This window comes from Panicum virgatum, chromosome 4N (assembly GCF_016808335.1).
Source record: "Panicum virgatum strain AP13 chromosome 4N, P.virgatum_v5, whole genome shotgun sequence".
NCBI lineage: Eukaryota > Viridiplantae > Streptophyta > Magnoliopsida > Poales > Poaceae > Panicum > Panicum virgatum.
This window is the reverse complement of record NC_053148.1, coordinates 47,474,771-47,496,450: the sequence shown is the minus strand read 5'-3', so window position 1 is coordinate 47,496,450 and position 21,680 is coordinate 47,474,771. Positions and strand designations below refer to the sequence as shown.

The 21,680-nt window shown below is 46.5% G+C and overlaps 2 pseudogenes; one reads left to right on the top strand and one right to left on the bottom strand.

Moving 5' to 3' along the window:
- Positions 1–991: 991 nt before the first annotated feature.
- On the bottom strand, positions 992–13,961 carry LOC120668560 (annotated as a pseudogene).
- Positions 13,962–16,948: 2,987 nt separating this feature from the next.
- LOC120668563 lies at positions 16,949–20,570 on the top strand (annotated as a pseudogene).
- The last annotated feature ends 1,110 nt before the right edge of the window (positions 20,571–21,680 follow it).

The window sequence follows — 21,680 nt, the reverse complement described above, 5'->3', positions numbered from 1 at the left end:
TACTTCAGATGAACATGTAGGTATTTACCTGGATTATCATTTTATTTAGCTTTTCCAGATGTCATAGGTGCTGACTATTTGGTTGCCTAAACTAATTGCATAGAACAAATATCATTGTACCTGAATCTTATGCACTCTGAGAATACCATTATTCTCTTTTTAAACATTAGCATGTCAGATTATTGGAAGGATAATTCTTGTTTCTTTTGACGAGTGCTAAGGATAATTCTGAAGATGAGCTGAAACATGTTGACAGCCACTCTGTCATATGCACATTAGTTTACCTGCTAGCGAATGGGATTGCGAAAACTCGATGTTCTCTTCATCCAATGGTTGATAAGATGAAATGCAGCCGAAGCGAAACAGAATGACGAAAACTCGATGTTCTCTTCATCCAATGGTTGATAAGATGAAATGCAACCGAAGCGAAACAGAAAGACAGAGTGCAAGTCTTGAATTATGAACCCAAGTGCTGCAGATCGAAAAAACCACAAAAACCCCTGAATAAACCTCATGGTATGATTATCGGCATCAGCAGCAGCCGCTGACTGTGCCATTGAGCTCCCGGTCGTTTGCAGTTTTATTTGCAGCGTGATGTGTGCATTATGGCCAGTTCAGTTGTGACATCAGTTCCTTCCCCTGGTTTTGCTTTACACCCACCAACTCTGATGGAAGCTCTGTGGTGGTTTCAGGGGAAGATGAGACCCCATCAAGCAGAGAATGAAGTCATATACTAAGCACAGACAAAAAACTTATTTTGTAACTTCATTATATTACCCCTAAAAAGGAGTATAATATTTATTACGACTTATTAACTTATTTCCGGAGCTACATGCATGCATATACTTAGTTCAACAAGATCCTCACCTCACGCATAACTCAGAACAACGCTAGTGCAAACAAGCAACTCAACTCCAGACACACACCACTGCAAGTCTTGCAACAAGCAAGGGCAACCTAGCGGCCGGTCATCGCCTCTCTTTCTATGTACCTAAGCAACGACCATCTCCAGCACGGCCATCCCCGCCCTGGCCGCCGCCGGGTTGCTGTTGGAGCTGTACTTCACCGGGTACGACGCGTCCATTGCGATGCCGCACTTGCCCCGGGGCGAGGGCACGTTGCGCGCCATCCGTATGTAGCCGGCCTCGCCCCAGCCGGCGCTCCACGAGTTCTTCACGATCCAGGAGTCCCTGCCGTTCTCGCTGCCGTAGCCCACCGCCGTCACGCCGTGGTCCAGCCTCGTCCCGCACATCCCGTCGAAGATGCCCTGTGCAGAGATCGATGATCAGGAAGAACACGGTTCAGAATTCAGAGCGATGAACAGAAGAGCTCAAGGCCGTAAGCAATGCTAGCTCTTGTGTACGTGTTCCTTCTCACTGAATGTCTGTCACTTTACCGACTGGTAGTGCTGGAACGCAAGACCGGCGGCATCAATGGCGACGCTAACGGGCTGGCTCGCCGTTGTTGGCCGCCACATCCACGAAGTTGTCTATGGTCACAACCTTTTCATTCACCTGCATCGAACAAAAGTACAAACCGCAGATTAATTTCCACCATTATCAGCTCTGCTTAAGTTGCAGTCTAGCTAGTGGAGCAACTTTTTGATGGTACTGACCCGGTTGGCGTCACAAGTGCCGTCGGTTCCGGTGAATGGGTAGTCGGCCTCGGGGTCGGGGTCGATCCCACCGTTGTTGATGACGAACTGGAAGGCGTTCTGCATCTCTCCGCCGTTGCTCCGACAGGGAGATGAGGTTGCCCGTCACGATCGAGTTGATCCTCTCCATGGCTGACACTGCCGAGAACGCCCAGCACCCACCTACGTGCATCGCTCACGGCCAAGAGAGATCATCAGACGATAACACATTAACACACCCTAAATGGTTGCACCCTCCTTGCGGCTGCTCTGCTCTTGCAACTATTCCTGACACCATCACGGCACTGTATCTTCAGGATTTCAGAGTTGATTGCAAGGGTGTATTTGGTCCCTAAAATTTTACAGTACTACAGTAACTTCGAATGTTTGACTACTAATTAGGAGTATTAAATGTGGATAACTGACAAAACTCATTCCATAACCCCCATGTGTAATTGCGAGACGAATTTTTTAAGTTTAATTTGACAATGATTAGACAATGTCATGCTACAGTAAACAATCTCTAATGATGGATTAATTAGGTTTAATAGATTCGTCTCGCGATTTCCCATCCGTCCGTGTAATTAGTTTTATAATTAAATCATATTTAGTCCTTCTAATCTTTGGTTGAAAATTGATATAGTGAATTTCGTCCAAAATTTTACAGAATCTAAACACACCCAAAGTTAGTTTCTTCTCAGATTACTCCTGAATTTTGATCACCGCGCCTTTTCGTCCTGTCTGGCCAAATCCATGCAATGTACCTTGGGATCGCGCTCTTCGAAGGATTGCACAAAAAACCAAACACAGAAATCGATCGATCTGCACGCACAATGGATGTCAGAAAATTCCTACAGGTTCCTGTCGCTGCAAAATTAGCATCCTACCACTTGCTTATCCCTCAAGTTAACATCAAAGTTGAGCTGCCGTCGGGCCTTGATGTCAGCAACCAGGACTTTACTGACAAGGGTGAGGATGATGGGCCTCGCAGGAGCACGCGGGCTGCTCGGCCTAGCAAGCGTTACGCAAATGGGTTATGCTGTAATGGGTTGTGTTCTGAGTGGGCCCAATAATGTGGCATATATATTGTAATAGAGTCGTCTAGATCGGGGAGACCTGAACCTGGAGAGAACTTGGCGGTGGCGGCGGCGAGACTAGAGCCGGCGACGTCCTTTGTATCGTGAATTCGTGATATTATATACTGGTATCCGAACTGAGAGCCTAACAATTGGGTTTTGCTTCCCCATAGTAAAAAAGATAGATGGTACTTGTAGGCTTTGTGTGGATTACAGGAGACTCAATGCCTACATTGTAAAAAACAAGTTTAAATGGCCGTTTAGTGCGAATAAAGAGCTAAATGATAGGTGATCAATTGTTTAACGTTTAGCGTGTATCCTAACATTTTTTACGTGGCTTCGGAATTGAAACAATAAAATAAAACTCTATTTCAAACAGATGTTTTAAATAGAAATAGAAGCGACCATGATATGTAGGTAAACAAAAGGGGAAAAAAATCAAGAGGCACAAATTAATTTTATCAATTTTTTAGAAAAATCACGTGGTTACCGTGAGGAGGAAGTCGTATGGATGGAAACTTCAAAGTTTACCATGAGGAAGTCGTATGAATGGAAACTTCAAAGTTTATGATGAAAAAAATACAACTAAAGGAAAAAATAGTTATAATGCTTTCAATAAATACATAAAACCATATTTCTCCACAATTAACCTCCCCTTTATCACGAAAATGAATTCACATTCCACACCACGGGCTATGATGATAAAAAAGACATTATCTTGGTCGGGCCACTTCAATAAAACAATGATAATAAAAAATAAAATCATTTAAATAGATTTATATCCATCTAAATATACAAATTTAGTACGAAAAACAATATAGCTACCCATGCTATTTGAGCGGGCAACCTTGCTAGTTTATTTTACTACTAAAATGTCTTCATCCAGTACATAATCTTATCCGTGGGCTTGTTGATCTTGTGGTATATCAAATACACGTACAAGAGTATACGTGCGTTGTGAGTGTCTGAGTTGTATTGTGTAATCTCAAAAAAAAAGTTACACGACTCACGAGATTATTTATTTATAAGTCCATAGTAATACATAAGCTCATCTCACCACAGATTACTTATAAGTGTAATTACTACACCAATCCCATATTTATAGATTATTTACGGTTGCACACACAGACACAGCATACCACACGCAGAGCAAGTGTTGTAAACGACTGAACGAGTGTCTCGTGAGTCCATAGCAAGGGGCAATCGCCATCGGATGGCGCCTTAGGCAGCAAGAGCCATCTCCAGCAGCGGCAAGCCCGCCCCCGCCCTGCGGTTCTTCACCGGGTAATACGCGTCCTTGGCGATGCCGCACTTGCCCGTGCGCGCGGCCACGTTCCTCCTCAAGCGGATGTAGCCGCTCTCGCCCCACCGGGGGCCCCACGAGTTCTTCACGATCCAGAAGTCCTTGCCGCCGGCCCTGCCGTAGCCCACCGCCGCCACGCCGTGGTCCAGCTTCGTCCCGCAAGCGCCGTCGAAGACTCCCTGCGCGCGTGATGATGATGATCTTTGTGAGGGATCTTTGTGAGGCTACAGGTGTGCTTGAAGCAGGGACTAAGCTTTACCTTTTTGTAGTGCTGGAAATCACGCCCGCCTGCCTCGATGGAGACACTAACGGGCTGCTTCGCCACCGCCGCCTTCAGTGCCGACTCACTGTGGGCCGGGACATGGTCCACTACTAATCTACTATAAAAACATTGATTTGTTCTGGTTGGAAAACCCCTGTTGTCCCCATTTCCCAACCGGGAACGCCAGTCCGGGATAAAAAGGGTGCTTTTTTGTCCCGGGTCTGGCGACCGGGACAAAAGATGACCTTTTGTCCCGGTTGGTAACACCAACCGGGACAAAAGGGTGCGCCAGCCATGCGCTGGCGCACCCTTTTGTCCCGGTTGGTGTTACCAACCGGGACAAAATGTTCCTTTTTTTCATATTTTTCTTTTCTCAATTCTTTTTCTATTTCAATTATACTTTTGCATTTCAATTAAACTTATGTATTGGAATTCAGTGTGTATGATCTCCACTAATATATACATATATATAGTTACATATATAATATTTGTCCTAGATAGTTTTCATATATAAATTAATTCACTTATATATATATATGTATACACATATCTTGATCTTCAATTCTTTGTCAAATTTGCCTGGATGATTTTTAGCGAATTCTTTCCAAATCCTGTGCATGATTAGAACAATTATAGTCAAGTAACAAAGTGATTCAAATTATCAGTCATCGACGAAGTAGTGGTAGAATTACTTTTTCATCATGTTAAGAAGATTTTCGTATTGTTCTGGAGGTCTCCTCAATGAGTCCATAACCACGAGTAAGCTCTTCTCGGGAATTATGACAATTAGAACCCAGTGTTCACTGCAAGATTATACGGAGGCAGTTCTTGGTAGTTAAGGTTTAAACAATTCGATTACAGAATAGAAAGAATTAGACGGAAGGAATCACTGACGCAAAGTTGTAAGAAAACAATATCATTTGCTTGTTGTGATGAACGCTTATGTACTTGAACAAGTTTTGGAATATCTCATCGGAATTGTCACGTAGAAGCCTCCAATTACAAGTAATTGGGTCGATGAAGCCGAGGTGAGAGTATCACTTTCTTCTGCAAGTATGTATCTCCATTCTACATGATACCGAATAAATCAAGAGATCAGTATGTTGAGATCATGCAAAACAATACGTAAGGAGAGTAAAATACTTACAGAACCCACAAGCCGACCATAGAGATGTCGAGGGCCTCCTGATGGATTAGTTGGTAAATTTCTTCCTAGTTTATCCATATAATGGCCTCCCCCGTAAGAAATCGTCATCTTTAATCTTTGCGCCCTACATGAAGATGCAATCGGCCATCGCACGCATGTAGTGCTGGTGCAGCTTATACATTTGCGTTGGAAGCACAGACACTACTTCGGGGGGTACAAGAGTTTTGCCGATCTCAAACGTCCATTTGACGACCACATCGGCCTTTGGAATATCTTTTCCCCATGCAATCTGAGCCGCTGTCAGGTTTGATTCTTTCAAAAATGTAACAAAGTCTTGTCCTTGCATCGTCTGTCCCACTACGAGAGGCTCTATTGATTGTTTCTTTTGGGCTCCGAGCTGTGGAACGTCGGACGACGATGACTTTGATTGTCTCTTTTTTTTCTCAGTAGTTTTGATAATTGTGCATTCGTAGTCTGAAGGGGGGTTTCTCGGAATGAATTTTCTCTTATTTGCTTCGCACATTCCCTTAAAAAATTTCAAATCTATCGGATTTATCACTTTCTCGGGCTCCGGCTTCGGCTTGAAGTGCTCTTTAACTCTTTCTTGAGTTATCCGATCGCATTCTTCAAGGCTCATGTCCCAGGGTTTAATAGGAGCCTCCTTGGTTTTCTTCTCCTTTTCCTTCTTCTTTGGAGGCTCCTTAGCCGGTGCAGCTACCTTCTTTGCCGGCGGCCGTTTCTGCTTCTTTGCCTGCGGCGGAGGGAGTGACTATGGAGGCGACGGTGACGCTTGAGTGTTCATCGGCACATGAGATGATGGTGATGGAGAATGTGCTGGTGAACCTTGCCAAGACAGTGCTGCCCTTGGGGAGTTTTGCGGAGATGCCGGTCTTGGAGAGGCATGCTGAGATGACGGTCTTGGTGTTTGATCATCCGACTTTAGGACAATGTAGCGCTTATCCCATAGGATGTAGCCATGAATGGCTTCTGCTAGTGTCCTCTCCCCATCGCCTCCAGGAATATCAAGCTCGAGCGTCTCCCAACCCTGGCACACCTGCTCCACGCCAACTCTTGTGTATCTAGGCGGAATTTGCTGCTCGTGGTACACGTCGCCTGATTAGGTTGGCATGCCGGTACCATACGCAACAGTGAACATTAAGTTCTTAACGGCAGTCTGCAGGTCACAAGGTGTCCGCTGGGTGATCTCATCCACTGGAAATCGCTACGGGGCCGACGCTTCAACTGCGGCCTGGATCCCCGTTGGCTCAGCGACGGCGACATCTGTGGAAGCGCAGCTGCTTTTCCGCTGAGACAGGTGATCGGCTGCGACATTAGGCTCTGGAGGCACCGTTTGCGCTTGCTGTTGCTGGCTCATTGCTATGGCCACTTGGCGTTGAACCTCTTCCTCCAGTCTTTGATCGTGTGACATGAGCCGTTCCTCTAGCCTTCGCAAGTGCTCCCGCTCATCATTCTTTCTTCTTTGCCGGCTTCTATATGATTCAATGTAATCCCTGAACCCATACTTCCACGGAACCACGCCTTTGCTTCTTGTGCGGCCCGGATGCTCTGGATTCCCAAGGGCGTAAGTCAGCTCGTCCCTCTCTCTATCCGGCTGGAATGTTCCCTCGGCCGCTGCTTGTATGGCTTCCTGTAGTCTCTGGGCTGCTCGCTGGATGTTTGGCCCATAGATGCAGTCACCAGTCAATGGGTCCAAGCTTCCCCCGTGACCATAAAACCAGGTCCTTGACCTTTCAGGCTAGTTTATGGTCGCAGGTTGGATGCCTCTGTCAAGCAGATCCTGCTCCATCTTCTCCCATTTGGGTACTGCAAGCTTGTAGCCTCCTTGGCCTAGAGTGTGATGGCACACTTTCTTCGAGGCGTTGTCTTTGGCCTTCTGCACCTTCTCAAGCCCAAGCTCTGAAGACTTGTATTCCACAAATGCATCCCAGTGACCCCTGAGCTTTTCGAGCTCGCCAATAAATACGGGTGTGGTCCCGGTTTTGATATATTTCTTCGTCAAAATTTTCTTGAATGATCGCAGCTGTTCGGCCATCTTACTCAGGGTCCAGCGCTTGCATATCTCTTCGGATTCAGCTGGAACCGTGAAGTTTTTCTTAAGCTCCCGCCAGCACCATTCTTTTTCTCTTTCGGGTACCGCATCCCGTTCCTCGCTTGGATTGGAAACTTTCCAGAGCCTGAAGCTGATCGGGATGTGGTCCCTGACAATACATCCGGATTGTCTTATGAATTATTTGGCGGCAGCTTCTGGAGCGATCGGTTCGCCATCTGGACCAACTTCCGTTATAATGAACCGCCCTTCCAGTTTTTTTGTTGGGCCTCGCTTCGTCTTTTTCTGCTGCGACGATGATCCAGACGGCTATAAAAAAACATTCATAGTATTCATATAGATTTAAATGAAAATATGATTGTCACTACAAATAAGTATAGTTGTGATATGTACATTAGCACTTTGTTCAGCAGCAGCGTCATCCTGAATAGATGGTGACTCAATTCCATCACCAGACATATTCAAATATATGTCGGTATTGCTGTCATCATCAGCTTGTTCAGGGACATCTCCTAGACCTTCGCCAATCATATTCAACAGGAACTGTTCGTCTTCCGCGTCTGTGTGTCGCAGGTCCATCAAAACTAAAATATGAATACAAATAAAACCCTTAAAAAATTCTCTAAATAATCCACATATTTGCGATCATTTGACTAAGTACCGATCGATGGACGAGGTCGAGTAATATTCTCTAAGTAATTCAAGAAATAAACTTGAAATATTCTATATATGAAATATTCTAGACAGTTTTTTTCACTAAGTACCGATCGATGGATGAGGTCGAGAAATATTCTCTAAGTAATTCAAGAAATATAAAAGAAATATTCTATCAATAATTTCACTAAGTACCGATCGATGGATGAGGTCGAGAAATATTCTCTAAGTAATTCAAAAAATATACACGAAATATTCTATCTATAATTTCACTAAGTATCGACTGTGAAATATTCTAGATGGTTTTTTTCACTAAGTACCAATCGATGGACGAAGTCGAGTAATATTCTCTAAGTAATTCAAGAAATAAACTTGAAATCATCTATATATGAAATATTCTAGACGGTTTTTTCACTAAGTAACGATCGATGGATGAAGTCAAGAAATATTCTCTAAGTAATTCAAGAAATATACATGAAATATTTAAAAGAAATTTAAACTCACTTTGCACATACATACATGCATACATACATACATACATACATACATACATACATACACACACATTTATACATTTAAAAATTTGTAAATATACCTTTATTTACACAACAAATTATGATTTCACTCTAAACAACAAATTATGATTTCACTCTAAATAACATGAACTCTAAATAATATAATTTCAAAAGTAATTAACACCCTATTTGTCATCAAAATTAAACGAATTAACAAATAATCTATATTTTACAACATAATTTCTAAACAAATAATCCATATTTTCAAATTTAAACAAATAATCCATATTTAAACTAATTTCTAAACTAATTTATAAACACATAAGGGTTAGGGCGGCGGCGGCGGCCGGCGGCGCCGGCTGGGCGCTGCAGTGGCAGGGCCAGGGTGGCGCGTGGCGCATGTACGACGAGGGCGCGCACAGGCGACGGCGGGGCGAGCCGGAGAACGCGGCGGGGCTCTGGGCGGCGGCGTGAGGTCGGCGGCGCTCGGGGATGTTGAGCTCGCGCGGCGGGGTCCGGGCCGGGATGGCGGACGTCGACGGCGGCGGCGGTGCTCGCAGGTACAACGGCACTCTGCGCGGCGGCGACGACGGCGGTGGTGCTCGGGGACGTTGGGCTCGCGCGGTGGGGGGAGCAAGGGACGGCGGCGGCACCAGGCGCAGATGAAACGACCAAGTGTTTGGGAAGGGCGACGGAGAAAGGAAATATATGGGGGGGCCTTTTGTCCCGGGTGAAGCCACCACCCGGGACAAAAGGTCCTTTTGTCCCGGGTGGTGGATTCACCTGGGACAAAAGGTGTTTTTGGGCGGGCCGGGAAAATTCCCAGCCCGCGGCCCACCTTTAGTCCCGGGTGGATCTACCACCCGGAACAAAAGGGGCCCGTTTTCCCTCGTTCCCGCCTAATCTTATGTTTGTTTTTGTTTCTTTTTACTTCTCTTTTAAAATTGGTTTTCATTTGTTAATTCAGTTAATAAAATTATGATTCCGAAAATTATGGAACAAAATTTCTTATCTCTATATAAACTTGATACACGCAACAAAAAATAATTAATTTTCATTCAAGTGATTGGGTCAATGAAATATCTAACTTTTTTGAAATCATATTTGTTATTTTGACCATGCAAAAATATATTAGGTGAACAAAATTTTTCAAACTATTGCTTTTCGACAAAAAGTGGATTCTATCACGATATTAACGTTTAAAAAGTGAATTTTTGATAAAATTAAGCAATTTCATTATATTAATGAGTAGTGTGTGAGTTTGAGAGATAGTTTGTGTTAGTGAGATTGTGTGTGTTAGTGAGAGAGTATAGTGTGTTAATGTAAATGTAATTTCATGAAATAAATAAAATTAGTTGAGTAATCCATTATTGAATGAAAATTATAATTGAGTCTGGTAATTAAGTGAAAAATATATAAAATAATATAAGTATTCGACTTGCGATTATGTTTTTATACAATAATATAAAATGATTCAAGTACATGAAGGATTAACGGTAACAAACTTTCTCTTCACAAATGTCACTTGATTATGATCACGGCGCAAGTATGGAGCATCATCATTGGCTAGCAGGATGCATGGATCAGCATTTACTTCGAAAGGTGGAATGGCAACAAAATTATTATATTCTTCTGACAAGTCTGTCTTGTCCTCCACTCCAACGATGTTTCTCTTTCCTGATAGAACTATGTGTCGCTTAGGCTCTTCCTTTTGCTTGTTTATCCCCTTCTTTGGCTTGCTGGACATGTCCTTAATGTAGAAAACCTGGGCGACATCCTGGGCTAGGACAAATGGCTCATCTCTTTACCCAAGATTGTTGAGATCAACTATTGTCATCTCATACTCATCTTTTGTTACCCCTCCTCCAGATAGCTTAACCCATTGGCAACGAAATAGAGGCACCTTAAAATTGGGACCGTAATCCAGCTCCCATATCTCTTCAATGTAGCCGTAATATGTGTCTTTTTTTCCATTATTGTCCGTGGCATCCATACGAACACCGCTGTTTTGGTTGGTACTCTTTTTATCTTGGGCTATCGTATAAAATGTGTTTCCATTTATCTTGTACCCTTGGTATGTTAAGATATTCCAAAATGGTCCCCTAGCCAATAAGAACAGTTGTTCACTTATAGGGGTGGGCATTCGGTCTATTCGGATATTTCGGTTCGGTCTATTCGGGTTTTGCGAATTTCGAGTTTCAAAAAATGAGAACCGAAATTTTAAAGACAAAATTAGGAACCGAACCCGAATAGACCGAATATTTCGGTTCGGTCTATTCGGTCCACCGAATTAACCGAATAATAAATACACCCTCATCTTCCATCAAAATATATGCAATGAATAGTTAAATAGAAGTACGAGTAATAGCGATAAGTAACTACGAAAAAATAGCATAATGAAATAGACATACAAATATTAAGATGAGATAACAACTATTAGCTAATAAGTTCAAAAATCACATAAGATATCATGGCATACCAAGAGTTTGAATGAATTTCGGGTTATTCGGTCTATTCGGGTTTTGCAGGCTAGGAACCGAACCCTAACCCGTACCCCGAATTAAACCATAAGTGTGGACCGAACCCGAACCCGAGAACCCGAATAGACCGACATTTCGGTCTATTCGGTTCGGTTTGGTTTTTTCGGGTTTTAAATGCCCACCCCTATTCACTTATATCCATGTTATGCATTAGATGCTTCCGCAACCAGCTGCAAAAAGTGTTCATGTGCTCACGTGTAATCCATGCCTCAGACTTTTCCGGGAAATTAGATAGCAGAATTTTCTTGTGTTCCTCGATATATGGGTCAACCAAGGATGATTGTCAAAGAACCGTATAATGCGCTTTCTTGAATGAGAAATCATCTGTGCAGACATAAGATTTTCTTCCCTAATGTACCATTTCCAGTTAGTCTCCCCTCATATCGCGATTCAGGGACTCCAATCGGTTTAAGGTCATCAAAAAAGTCAACACAAAAGTCAATGACCTCCTCAGTTCCGTAGGCACTGGCGATGCTTCCTTCTGGACGAGCTCTATTACGAACACATTTCTTGAGTACCCCCATGAACCTTTCGAATGGGAACATGTTGTGTAGAAATACTGGTCCGAGGATATCAATCTCTTTGACAAGGTGCACTAGAAGATGTGTCATGATGTTGAAGAAAGATGGTGGAAATATCAGCTCAAAGTCAACAAGACATTGCACCACATCGTTTTGCAGCTTTATCAAATTCTCCGGGTCAATTATCTTCTGAGAAACTGCGTTGAGGAAGGCACATATCTTCACGATGGTTAACCGGACGTTATCAGGCAGAATCCCCCGCAGCACAACCGGAAGAAGTTCGGTCATAAGCACATGGCAGTCATGGGACTTGAGATTTGTAAATTTCTTCTCCGCCAAATTTAAGATTCCTTTTATATTGGATGAGTATCCAGATGGAACCTTTATACTGCTCAAGCAGTCAAACATGGCTTCTTTCTCTTCCTTGCTAAGAGTATAGCTGGCAGGACTTAAGTATTGTCGTCCATTATCTCGCTGTTGTGGATGTAAGGCATCTCGTTCTTCCATACGTTGCAATTCTTGTCGTGCTTCTACTGTATCTTTTGTCTTTTCGTACTCCCAAGAATGCTATCAGGTTGACGCAAAAATTCTTCGTGAATACAAAAATCAACTATCCACAATATGGTCATGTATATAAGTACATCACATGAAGTGTCTACACTCATTTTAAAAATTTCTACTATCCACATACTCATCTAAATCTAAAAGAAAAGCACACCTACATATGCAATCTAGCTAAATGTCCAAGAAATGAGCTAGCTACACATTTTCTCTATTTCTAAAGCATGAAATGAGCTATACAAGCCAAGGAAGAAGAGAAAAACAAGCCCCAAACCTTTAGCGCCGATGGATGGACGGGGAATCAAAGATCTTCACAAATGTGGTGAAGAAATGAGCAAGAACTCCTCTCTCTCCTGAGCCGAGAACAGTAAGAAACAAGTGAGCTGAATGGCTCAGGCGGGGGGAGAGGGAAGGGGATAAGGGGCAAGGCCTCTTGTCCCGGTTGGAGACATCAACCGGGACAAAATGGGGGCCTTTTGTCCCGGTTGGTGGTTCCAACCGGGACAAAAGGCCCCTGTCCCCCGCTAGCCCGGCTAGCCGTTGGACCCGGGACAAAAGCCACCTATTGTCCCGGGCCAAAAGGCTGCCGGGACAAATGGCCTGGAACAAAGGCCTATTCTGTAGTAGTGGGCGTATGAATTTATGGACGCGACGCTCTTCTTTTTCTGCACTCAACCAAAATGCAAACCTCCATCACCATTGACGACGTGCAGTGCTGCTGCATCTCTGTACAAATTGTAAAGGAAGAAGAAGAAGAAGTGCGGCGACCTTGCAAGTCCCGTCGCGCCCGGTGAAAAGGGGTAGTCGGCCTCGGAAGCGATCCCGCCGTTTCTGATCACGAACTGGAAAGCGTAATCCATGCGCCCGCCTTTGCATCCGTGGCTCTTGCGGTCGCAGTCGATGAGCTGCTGCTCCGACAAGGATATCAGCTTCCCTGTCACGATCTTGTTGATCCCCTCCAACGCGGCCACCGCCGAGAACGCCCAGCACCCACCTGCATCGTCGTGGCTCACGGCCAAAAGATCATCAGATGATAGCTTGCTGCAAGTTCTTAGTTTCTTACCGGCCGGGCGGCCGGATCGGAGAATTCATGAGCAGCTCCTCCAGAGACAGGTACTACGGACCGGTTGAGCCTTGGTTCTTGACGCGGGTGACGGCGCCGCTCCTGCGCCAGTCGACGGCGGACGGCACTGCCGCCAGCTGATCGCCGAAGCCGTCCTCGTCCTCGTCCGCCGTGTCGTTGCGGCGGGGGCTCTGGAACTGGAAGCCGAGGACCCGGCCGCGGAACTCTTCCAGGGTGAGGTCGGCGAAGGGGGTGAGCCCGAGGCGGAAGTCGTGGAGCCCCGCGTCGGCCTCCGCGTTGCGCGCGTCGATGTAGCGCAGGTTGTCGCGGAACACCTCCAGGCGCAGGCGGTCGTCGCCGCCGTTGCCCGGCCGGCCGTGCTCCACCTTCCACGCCTCGTAGAGGTGCCGCACCTCCTCGTCCGCCCGCTCCCACGGCGCCGCCGCGGCGGAGGCGGCCATCAGTGCCACGGCCAGTAGCGCCGCCGCGGCGAGCATCGCGGCAGCAGCCGCAGGGGAGCGTGGTGGATGCATGGTTCTTGGCGGTGGAGCTGCGCGGACCGAGCCGGCGACCGTAGACCTCGATCGAGCGCTGCACTGTGGTATGAAGTGAGTTGTACTCGACTCCACCTCGTACTCCTACGGTCCTACCTCGGTGACTGTGCCTGAGCCTGTGAATGACGGGTCAATTTATAGGCACAGGAAACGGATATAAATATCCATGCAGCCGGCACCCCGTTGACCCAGCCCAAACACACCCCGACCCATTCTCCTCCATGCCCGCGCTAGCCCGGCCCGTCAACCGTGCCTAGGCTTGGGCCATCACCCCAGGCTGTGGGCTGGCCCGGCCCGGCATGGAATTAGTAGGCCTGCCCGATGTTGGCTCGTCTACCCCAATCCCCCAGCCCAGCCTAGTAGCCTCCCTCCTCGTTTCCTCATCCCCTTTCCCTCTGCCCCTCCCAAGGACCCCAACCCTAGCTACCGCCTACCTGTAGCATGCCGCCGCCGCCTCTCGCGACCTCGCCTCCCCTCTCAGCTCTCAGTCTCTCACGCGTTCGGCTCTCCCTCTCCCCTCCCGGATGGTCCTTCCCAGTCGCTAGCTCGCTGCCGGTGGCAAGCGGCCTCGGCACGGGTGGGCGGGCGTGCGGTGCGGTAGGAGCGGGTGCCATCGGTAGGAGCGTGCGCGGCGAGCGGGGTTGGCGAGGCCGGCGGGCGCGACGGCGTCACCGAGCGAGGCCGGTGGGGCCGGCGGTGTCGGCCGCTTGGCAGGCCGTTGCAGGCGAACGTGACGGCGTCGGCAGGCGGATACGGCGGCGTCGGCGACTACGACCAGCGGGCATGGCCGGTAGCGCAACGCGGGGGGCGGCCGGTGGGCGCGGCAGTTGGGGCTGGCCTGTGGCCGCCGGTGGGTGGCCTCCATCGACGGTGCGGACGGGCACAAGCACGCTGGCTCCACCGTGTTTTTTGGGCCAGTCCGGCATGAAACAGGCTCGTGAGCCCGTGCCGGGCCGTCGGCGCAGCCCGTGAGCTGACCCGGCACGACCCGCTAAGGAATAGGGCTGGGTCAGGCACGGCCCATAGGTGACCGGGCCAAGGGGGCCCGGGCTTCGGCCGAGCCGGGCGGCCCGAATGGACATATATATAGAAGCAGGGCGCCAACTGCAACTGCATCGCCCGGGTCCACGACTTACACCATTCCACAACCTCTTGAAGGTGTCTTTTTTAATTTTTTTAATCTCTATGTAGCGATAACCACTATGCTGATGCTAGTTTTGACACGATAGTTGTAACTTGTATGAATGGAGAAGCATGCATGCATGCTCAGTAAGATGTTTCTGTCAGTACCTTTTTTTAGGATCCGAAGAGGTACATTTTTCAACCCTTGGACAGTTGAACTATCAATTTTGCCGATAAAACTAAATACCAACGACTTTGTACCATTTAGCTAATTAATCAGGTATTTTTTTACTCTTCAGCTGTTTTGAAGGTGTTTTTCCCTAAGTTGGCAACGGTTTCACCGCATTATAGTAGGTCTGAATATATACCATGTATAGGATTGTCTCATCAAGTGTTTTTTTTTTAATTTCAATCCGGTGACATAACTCCTGCATGTAGAACAAGCACATCACACTTTTGCAAAAAAAAAAAAGCTCCAGGACATCTAAAAGACAATAAAATAACAGATTTGAACAAAATTGTGCAGTGTTTAAATTTGAGGGTTAAAATTGGACTATGGTAGTTTGAGGGCTGAAAGTAGACTTTTTTTTAACGAACGGCCACAAGATTGTGCGTCATTTCTATTAGTAAAGAAGGAGTTTACAAATAAGCGCTCTCAGCGGAGCGAATACAGGTGAGGCAAAAAAATAATTGTACAAAGAAACTGTGAACAATCTAAAGCACCACTCAGCAACGAAGCGAGGCGCTTCACCCCTGCCAGTCCCCAAGCTCGGGCTTCCTCCTTAATTTTGAGTAGCAAGGACGTGGCTGACTTCTCCTTTCGCTGGAACGTTCGTGCATTACGTTCCTTCCAACATTCCCAAACCACTAAAAGGATAAGAGAGCGTAGTCCACTTCGCGGAACTCCCGTTTTTGTTCCCAACATCAGCCACCATTGAGCCACACTATCACTTGGTTCCCAATGGGTCGGTCTAAGCTGTGGGTAGTGTGTCCAATCAGCGATCATCATCCAGATGCATGCGTCTCGAGTAGCGACAATCGGCGAGCAAGTGGTGGATTGTTTCTTGGCTTTGTCAGCAAAGTGGGCAACAATCATTCCTCGGCCATTCCCTAGTCGCAAGCTGGCGGTCCGAAAGTAGACTTCTTCATCTAAGTATTTGACACATTGTTTTTTGTGGCTTCTGCATGCTTTAGTTTAGTTGATTGAAGTGTCGTCACTGTCCTTTTTTTTTTTGAAACGAGTCGTCACTGTCCTAGATGCATGAAGCTACGCTATATTATGAGGAGGCCGGAGCTGACTTTTTTTTTTGTTTATTCCATAAGGAGCATATAGTACAGAATTTACTGTATATATGCTTCGAGAATCAAGCATCTTCCATTTGCATGCACTGCATTGCAAGATATCTAATCAGGGCAGATGACATCATCTCGAAAATTGTATTATGCATGTGCTCAAGAGTCAAGAGAAAAGATTGTGGTATCATGGACCACCCTATCACATCCTTCCAGCATGCACCAAGGTTGCGCGTAGTCAACCTCAAACTAATTTACCCGTCGGCATCTCCGCCTTCAGCGGGAGAAGCAACCCAAACCAGTGTTAATTTTAATCCCAACTCGCCTCTTGGACGCCATGCCAGTATCGATCCACAGCGATCTCAAGTTTTTCGCTTGTTTTGCAGTAAACAAATGGTCCGCACGCAGCGTCGGTTCGTGCATCCAGCGTCGTCGGTATGCCGGCTTCGATAAATTCTGAGTTGGACGGGCAGAGGCCTCTGTTTTGATGATTTTGGATTTTTATTAGGGATTCTTTATTTTTCATCACTTGCTAAAAACACGACTTTTCATGCATTAATAAAACTTGTTTCAAGTTTTCAGAAACATGGACGCAAAAACAAGTTCTCAAATCTTCATTACATATTAATGGAACCAATGGTAGTTTGGAGAATTTTTAAGGTTGTTTTGCACCTGTAGAAAATTGAGATTTCAGTCAGCCTAAAAAAGATTCATCCATGCTATCATTTCAGCTCTGACCCCACATATGAGATAGCCTGACGATATAAATAGAAGGTGCACCTAAAATGGTGATGAAAAAACTATTGCTTCCTTTTTATTGTTTCCTTTTTCACTTTTATCCCTCAGCCCAATATAGCACAGTACAGTGGCAGCCTGGCAGGCCCCCTTCTCACAGCACACTAGTGTTTGGCGCGCGTCCATGCGCGCGGTGAATCACAGAATTTGGAACGTCGTGCTCGACTAACTTGAGCCCAGACTGGGCGCGCTGCAGCACGACCGCAAGGGCCAAGCGTCCATGGTCACCACGCTGGTGTAGGTCCTGCGCGTGCCATCGCACGGTGCGGGCTGCGGGGTTCCCCCGGGGACGGCGGGCACGCCATGCTCTCTTTGCCGCGTTCAGTGGCTCGGGAGGAATGCCACGGTCGAGAAGCTGGTCACAGCATGGCCGTGCTCTAGGTGAGTAGCTTCGCGGTCCGGCCGAGCATCAGAGTCCTGCAGGCGTTCCCGCTGAGGGCGAGCAGGAACATGGCAGCATGCGCCTCCGCGCAAGACGGCTGCGCAGCTATGGCCAAACCAAAGAGAAGGGCAGAGCGAAACGAAAGCAGCAGAAAGTTAGCTCAGAAGGAAAGAAACAGACAAAGAGGAGCTGCCAATCGTAGGACCCTGAATTTTTGCCGGAAGATCACCATGGCGAGCGAAGCAGCACAGAACAGAGCACGGCGAAAAGAAAAGAGAGCCAAATCTTGCGAAGGAGCAGTGAATCGGGGGCGGCCAGAACTTCCCGCAACGGCCGCCAGGTAACGTGTCGATTCACTGTAAGGAGACGACAGCGCGTCGGTAAAAAGCCACGCGTTGCGCGGAAGAAAACACGGCGGAAAGGTGCGCGCTCGACGGCAGCGCAGCCGCTCCTGGTTCATCACACGCCGAGAACCAACCCATCGAAAATGTACGGGCGACAGATTACCTGCCGACGTAGCAACCGATTGTTAGTATAGATTGCTTCCTTTTCACTTTTAACCCTCAGCCCAATATAGCACTTTTTTGAGTGGGCTCAGCCCTATACAGCAGCGCAGCCCAACTGGAACCGTGCCAACTTCCAGCCCAATATCACACCGTTCGGTGCCGACATGCGGGTAGCTTCACGGGGAGTACGGCGGGACTCTCTTACCGTCTATCTCCCGTCTCCGCCCCCTCCTCCGTTCCTAAGTGTTTTTTTCTTTTTTTGGTTAATTGGATCTGTGCCATTACAATTTTGCAAGTTCGGAGATCTGTCATTACAATTCGCATAATCGGGTACGTGCCATTACAATTCCCACTCTACCGGGCTGACACCATTTTCTACGCCGGGCGCGACGTCGGGCCCATCTGTAGGGCACCATATACGAACCACTCTTCCGTATGGCCGATTTTGCCCCCGCCTGAAGAGATAAGGCCGTCTCCCCCCTACGTCGTCTTCCTCCTCCGTTTCCTCCTCCGTTCCCCCTCCTACTTCTCCGTCGCCATCGCCGTCGCCGTCGCCGTCGCCGTCGCCTACCCTCTCTCGGACGGGCTTTGCTACGGTACTCCAAAATAACTGTGGACTATAGATCTTGAGGGTGAAAATAAAGTATTACCTTCTAGGAGGTAATAGTATCTATATATTTAATTCTAAAAATAGAGAAAATATAGGAACTAACTTCCTATTAGATCTAACCTCTAAAAGATCTAACGGGACAGATAAAGTTTCATTGTTTTAACGTGACACAACTTCCTGCTCATGATGAGAGTGCGCACGAAAGAATTTCGTTTTTCAATGTGAACGTCAAAATGTGTCAGGTCACTACATGGGTGCGTCAGCCACCAAGAAGAAGATTTGAGGCACCTGCTTGACGTACACATGCCAATTGCTACTTCTCCCATCAAATGGCCATTTAATTTTTTTCCCCATAACTAAACGTGATATGGTTAATGGGTTGACACTTTAGAGAATAATAATGGCATGTGACATTTTAATTCTAAAAATAGGAAAAATATCTTCTTATTAGATCAAGTTATACAAGCATGAGTGTATTAGATCAAACGATTACTTTTTCCTAACATGAATGGTGAACGCGCGTGACATGGATTTGTTCATAACAAAAACGTGACATGGGAGACATGTGAAGGCACACTTGAAGATTTGGTTATTTTTATGGCACGTACCAAACAAGTAGTTATAAGATGAAATTTGTTCCTTCTGTAGGTTTGATTTGAATCATACAATATTTGGTTGTGTTGAGATGGCTGGCATTTTTTTCCATGATGCGTACGTGAATAGCTGCTCTCCGCGCATGAAAGCGTATAGGAAACGGAAGCTGCATGATTTGCGGGATATTGTTGAGATTTTTCTCCTATTTATTTTAATTACTTAATAGATGAAAATTCCAAAAATCAATGGCTGTGATTTCTTTTGACTCTCTTACCTCTTAAGAGGTAATTGGAGTACCGTAGCAAAGCCCCTCTCGGACGACGGCTTTAAGCCGACGATGAGTGAGGGTGGCAGCCCGCACCTGGCCTCATTCGGGTCGATCCCTAGCATGGAGAGGAATCGGCTCCGCCTGGTAGATTGCCCCAACTGAAAGTGTCGATTAATCTGCATTCGGAGCAACCAACCGGAAACGTTTAACCAATTGTTCTTCAAGTGCCCCAACAATGTGAGGGTGAGTTCTTTTGATTTCATTGCATCTCTCCTTTGCTTAAACCCCCTCCAATTTCTTCTCTGAGCTAGGGTTTGGACACTGTACTGGGAGACCCCAACACTTGTGGATGGATTAGGTCTGAGCGTCAGTACGAGGCTTACTTATGCATGATGGATGAGCGGAGGGAGAAACTGAAGCAGCATTATGGCGAAATCGAGGATCTTGTTTTAATTTTGTGTCTGCTGCTATTGTTTGTTCGATTTATGTCTAGTTCCCCACAGTATGCTGGCCCCTTATATTTACTTAATGAGATGTTCATTAATTTTTATATGTTCAGAAATCAAAATTGATCAGTTTCCGTGTAGCAATTTATGTGCCCCTTGCAGTACGGTGGCTTACTCTGCTTCTGCTAATGTTTGCAGATGCAGATCTTCGTTAAGACCCTCACCGGCAAGACCATCACCCTCGAGGTTGAGTCCTCAGACACCATTGACAATGTCAAGGCTAAGATCCGGGACAAGGAAGGCATTCCTCCTGACTAGCAGAGGCTCATCGTTGCTGGCAAGCAGCTCGGGGATGGCCGTACCCTTGCTGACTACAACATTCTGAAGGAGTCCACCCTCCATTTGGTGCTCCGTCTGCGTGTTGGAATGCAAATCTTCGTCAAGACCCTCACCGGCAAGACCATCACCCTGGAGGTGGAGTCCTCTGACACCACTGACAGTGTGAAGGCGAAGATTCAGGACAAGGAGGGCATCCCCCCAGACCAGCAGTGTCTGATCTTTGCTGGCAAGCAGCTGGAGGACGGCCGCACCCTGGCGGACTACAACATCCAGGAGTCCACACTTCACCTGGTGCTTCGCCTCCGTGGTGGCTACTAAGTCCATGGAGCTTTCTGTTCCTGGGTTCACAAGTAAGGTGCAGGTGCCTCCTGTGTCTTTGGAGATTGTCGTCGTGTTTCAAGTCCTGGTCAAGTTGTGGTCTTTTGCCTGTCCATTGTTCCTATGCTGTCTAGTTGTGTTTGTGAACATTTGCTGCTGTGCAGCAGCTTAGTTGAACTATGTGAGGAATATGTGAACCCTGAATTTTGTGTGGCAATCTGATTGTTCATGGTTTCTGGATATATCTTTGTTATGTGATATGCCCATGTTTGTCAAGTGGAAGCGGTGTATGTGCGTTGCTTCAGCAATTCTGCTTGTTACATTTGGGTCGTTTTTCAGTTGGTCATTTTGGGTGCTCTGTTTTTTTTTATACTGAGATTTCAGGTTAGCATATAGTAGGTGTTTACCGGGATTGTCAGTTCAATTAGCTTTCCCAGATGTCATTTGTGCTGACTATTTTGATTGCCTATCGAGTGATTATCATTGTAACTTTCATTTGTCCAGATGTGATAAGCAAGTTAAGATCGCCTGTGCAATATGACTGACTTGGTTAGATTAATATTCATATATACTAGAGACCAAATTCAGAAAAGGAACTTTAAACATGACTGCCTGTATAGAACTTATCATTACACCTGAATCTTATGCTAACTTCCTTTTGCCCTTCTTATTGTTAGCATACGGAATTCAAGCAGGCGTGGTTCAACCAGGCGCTGCATCTCTTACCTGGAGGGATTGACCACCATGCCTGAACCGTGACAGAGGCAACAGGCTCCTGTCTTGAAGATGGGTGAAACATGTTCACAGTCAAACGGGATTTATTCCTCTGACATGCACGTTTTGTTTATCAATTAGCCAACGGGTGTTTTCGGAATTTCAAGTTTCTCGTCATCCAATGGTTGATACAATAGCAATGGAGCCAAAGCCACACAGAATAAAAACTCGGCCTGCGAGGGTAAGCCGCCCTCCGAAAGCCACACAAAATGACAGAATGCAAGTCCTAAAATCTTCTTGCAGATCGAATAAAAGTATAAAACCCATGATCATCTGCATCAGCCGCCGCCCCTGACTGTGCCGTTGAGCTCCCGGCCGTTTGCAGGCCGATCCATT